This window comes from Lepidochelys kempii, chromosome 1 (assembly GCF_965140265.1).
Source record: "Lepidochelys kempii isolate rLepKem1 chromosome 1, rLepKem1.hap2, whole genome shotgun sequence".
NCBI classification, from domain to species: Eukaryota; Metazoa; Chordata; order Testudines; family Cheloniidae; genus Lepidochelys; species Lepidochelys kempii.
Genome location: NC_133256.1, coordinates 23,928,012 through 23,932,997, shown reverse-complemented (window position 1 = coordinate 23,932,997; position 4,986 = coordinate 23,928,012).

The following is a 4,986-nucleotide window of genomic DNA, read 5'->3' as shown; positions in this document are numbered from 1 at the left end:
TACTTGTCTGTTTCTGGTTACTTCTGTATTGAGGGAGAACTTTCTTTGGCTCTGCTGTTCAGTGACAATACAGCATTTCTTAGGTACTCAAGTTCTGTTTCTACAGTGTATTTCAGTATGAAGACTAGAACTCCTGTGTTGGAGTTTTTTTCTCCCTGATTTTTTTTTAAAAACCACCAAAAGTAAACAGTATTTTTCAAATTAAGACTGCTGCTACCAGCTTTTCAGTATGGGGAGTTTAGACGGGACTTGAGGCAGGTGGTGTCTCAAGGAATTTCAGCTCAGCACCAACTTTTTGGAGTTGCAAACAATGAGGAATCAATATATGGGCTCTTCCCGAGGATACTGGAAGTACCCTTGCTATGATGCCGGGTCTGACTGGAACACTATCAATACAAGGTTCTGCCATTTGGCTATTTGACAGCATCACAGGTGCTTTTCCAAAATGCTCACTGTAGTGGCAGCACATCTCTGCAAACGGAATCACAATTTTTCCCTATGTGGACGGTTGCCTGTTAAAAACACCCAGCCAGGCAGATGTCATGGATACTACACACAATCACCCTCTTCTCACGATTGCAACTACAGCTCAAAGTACAAAAATCAACACTGACATCCATGCAGAAACTGGACTTCATCAGAGTGCATCTCGATGTTCTAGAGGCCAAAGCATCACTACCACCAACCAGATTCCTCACCATAGTCAGTCTGACCTCCACTGTACTGAACAGCCCACAGATTTCGGCACGGACCTGCCTTCAACTATTAGGCCACTAGGCAGCAACCACATTTGTGGTGCAACACGTGCATCTTCACATGCGCGGCCTTCAGGGCTGGGTTAAGAACAGTCTACATACCACACAAACACAGCCTAAACAGACACCTTGTAATGCTGCTTAAAGTTCAAAGACTTGCTGTGCTGGTTGACGCAACCCAACAATGTGTTCGTGGGAGTCCCTTTCACACTGACTCCACTTTCAATGATTTGCACAACCGATGCCGCCTCGATAGGCTGGAGGGCTATTATCACACAATTCAGGGCCGGAGGTCTCCCACCGACATGGTTACACACATCTCCTGGAACTGCATGCAGTTAACAACGCGTGCTTGCACTTTCTGCCATTGATCAGGAACAAGACTATACTGGTAATGACAGACAACATTGCCTGCATGCTTTATATAAACCGACAGGGAGGGACAAGGTCGCACTTCCTATGCACCGAAGCCATGAAACTATGGAACTGGTGTATCCGGCACAATGTCAGCATCTCAGCTTTGTACCTTCCAGGATGTCAAAATACCACAGGTGAGCAGGGAATTCTTCCAGGACCACAAGTGGGAGCTAAACAACACAGTCCTACACAACATATTCGAGCACTGGGGTCACCCATGCATAGACTTCTTCACAACCTCCCAGAACTGCAAATGCCCGTAGTTCTGCTCAAGACCAGAATTGGGTTCCCATTCCTTGGGTGATGCCTTTCTCCTCAAATGGGATGTGCCTCTGCTATACGCATTCCCACCTATCCCCCTGTTAGTAAGGGTGATACATAAAATAAGAGCCAACAAGGCCAAAGTCATCCTGACAGCCCCACATGGCTCAGACAGACTTGGTGCTCGTACCTGTTGAGGATGGTGGTAGGTGCAGAGTGTACTTTTCCACTCTTGCCGAATCTTCTCTCACAAGATGCCAGAGAGGTTTACTATCCAAACCTAGAGAGACTTCACCTGAGAGCATGGTTTCTAAATGCCTCCAGCAGGACAAACTGAGCTTCTTTGAACAGATGAAAAGACATATTAGTAAACAGTAGGAGGACAAGCACATGAAATACTTACCTGCATAAATGGAAGAAATTCACAGTCTGGTGCCGAAACAAACGAGCCTGACCTGTTGTTGCCCCCTTATCAATAGAATACATGCTGGAACTAAAGAACTCCAGCCAATCCCTTAGCTCACTTAGAGTACACCTCACTACTGTTACTGCTTTTCACCACAAGGTGGATGGTGTATTGATATTTGCCCATCCTGCCACCAAACGCTTTCTTAGGAGCATCAGAAATGTCTACCCTGAAATATGAGTACCTACCCCACCTTGGGACTTAACTTGGCACTACGCTGCCTTACCAGGGCCACATTTGAACCATTAGCAATATGCTCTCTAACACATCTGTCAATGAAGGTGGCATTCTTAGTCACTATCATGTCCACCTGACGAGTGGGAGAGTTAGGAGCCCTCATGGTGCATCCACCTAAAACATCTTTTGCAAAGATAAGGTTACCCTAAGACCTCACCCTAAATTTTTACCTAAAGTATCCTCCTCTTTGCACCTGAACCAACCACTCCATCTTCCCTTTTTCTTCCACAAACCTCATGGGAGCAAACATGATGGAACTATCAGCAGTTTATTCATTGGATTGTTCTCTCTCTCTTAGCATTTCAGTAGTTTAGTTAATCCATTTTCTCTTAGTTGTAGAGCTTTATTTTCTCTCCCCTGCCACCTTAAAAAACCCTTTTTATTTTTGCCTTGTCCGTTTTTTTCCCAGAGACATGCCTCTTGTGAAAGGAGGTCATCTCTGTAGTGGATAAGCATTCTCACTGTATCTGCTCCCTCAGGGAAAACCACATTCCTGAAAAGATGGTTTCTGCCAAAAACTCAAGCCCAGATAGCAGAAGGACAGAGAACTGAGACAAAAACTCATGCTTATGGAGACAGCTCTTCAGCCTTGCCTGTAGCCACACCAGGAGTCACCCAGATGGCACGAATCTTCCCCACAGCCCTCAACATCTAGGGACCATGGACTGAAGAAAATAGCTGCAGACCCCTCACATAAGGCTTCAAAAAGAGAGCAGTTAGTCCCCAGGTTGAGCCCAGAGCTAGTCAAAAAAGATCACTGGCACATTAAGTATCGTCAATACTGAAACAGTCCAAACATGGTACCCATAGCTTACAAGGGTCTGGAGCGGCAGGTACTAAAGACCTGTTGGGCATAAGCACCAAAACAATGGGACAGGCTGATAAAGAGAAGGACAAAGGTCAAACCACTGATAAGATGCTGCCGGTACAAGCAGTACCATAGGCACTCAACAGTGAGCACCCAACCTTGGAGTCCTTGGTATGGCCAAGATCCCCGATCCCCTCTGTGTCAACCCACCGACCATCACCATCATGGCACCGGTTCAGTTGGTACTGCAGGAATTCAAACATTCAAGAGAACTTATGGTATGTGTCATACCAGTCTCCCTTGGTCTCCCCTTACCAAGTCTCCTTCAGAAACAGGAATCTTTACAGGCACTGTGCCACACACCTCCATTCTCCAGTGGTGAATCAGAAAGTGAGCTGGAGCAGGTCACCTCTCACCACTTTTTCCACGCTCCTTATGGTGGCCACTGTCAACTTGGGACCCTTCAGTCATACCCTCCGTCTGTTCCTCAACTACCATGGTATGCCCAACCATGGGCGCTGCCATTGGCACCTATCCCACCACCTTGTATGCCATCCTTGGATGGCATACAGATTTCCCGCTTCCCGAGCATCCAGCAAGACCCACCATGAGCCCTTGAGGCATTCTCCCTCAGCCATAGCATCTACAGCCTCCAAACCCCAGAGGAGATCATGAAGGAATAGAAGGGCAGATTTGAAGAGGAAGTCATAACAAAGACCATCTTTTCCTCCTGTCCAGACGAGGCAGTGTGATCCCTTCCCACCATAAGCTCTTGGACACCTTGCCTTCCTCTTCCTGCAGAATAGCCCTCCCCATCAAGGAGGTTCTTCTGGACCCAGCCAAGCTTATGTGGCAAACCTTGGCATCAGTCATGCCTACCTGCAAATGGGCTGATGAAAAATATTACATCCCAGACAGGGATATGGGATTTTTTCCCCATCCCCCCTCCTAATTCTATTGTTGTGGATGCCATAAACTCCCATGCCAATACCAAATGAGATCCATTCCCTATGAGAGGTATTGGAAAATCTTCGACCTACTCAGGAGAAAGGCCTCTTCCTCTGCCACACTGCAATTCAGAATTGCAAACTATAATGCTCTAACAGCAAAGTATAACTACATCAAGTACCCCAAGCTTAACACTTTTATTGATCAGCTCCCAAGAGTCCTGTGAACGGTTTCAGGCCATTGTTAATGAGGGACAACTATTGGCCAAGACAGTACTCCAATCAGCACTTGATGTAGCCAACATAGCAGCCCAGTTCATCTCCACAGTGGTGGTTGTGCGGTGAGCATCCTGGTTGCACCTACCTGGTTTCCATAAGGAAGTGCAGACGACTGTAGAAGACCTTCCCTTCAGAGGCACCAAATTGTTTGCCAGGAAGACTGAGGCATCCCTCCATATGCTTAAACGCTCCAGGGCTGCTCTCCACTCATTAGGGATTTATACTCCTGGACAAAAAAGAAAATTTAGTCCACAACCTCAGCATAAATCCCACACTGCATTTTCCAACTCAACACTACTCTGAGCCTCAGAGGAAAAAATCTAGATTACCTAAACATTAAACAATGAGGCCTCCAGTCTTTGCTGTCACAACCATCCACCTCAAAACATCAGTTTTTCCATATTGGTTGAAGCACTGACAGACCACTCCCCTCAATACCAACTGCAGCTGACGAACCCATCACACCTATTTAGGTACCCCCTTGCTTCGTTCCTCAAAAACTAGGAACAAATAATATCCAACCAATGGGTCCAGGAAATCGTCCGCAATGGATACTGTGATGGGTTCAGTCACAGAGACCCCCCCTTGGGACTGTCGCCTGATGTGCTGAAATTACCTCTGAGCCTTGCTAGCTTGGGACTTCCAGAACCCTGTCTTGTTGAGCCAGACATGCTAGCCTGCAGCAACACAGACCCAGGGTCTGGTCCACGTCCCCAAGCTGCAGACTTAAATTGCTGAGCTGTTTTCAGTTACCTGTTTCCACAACCCAGACACCCAGTTCCCAATGGGATCCAAACCCCAAATTAATCCATTTTA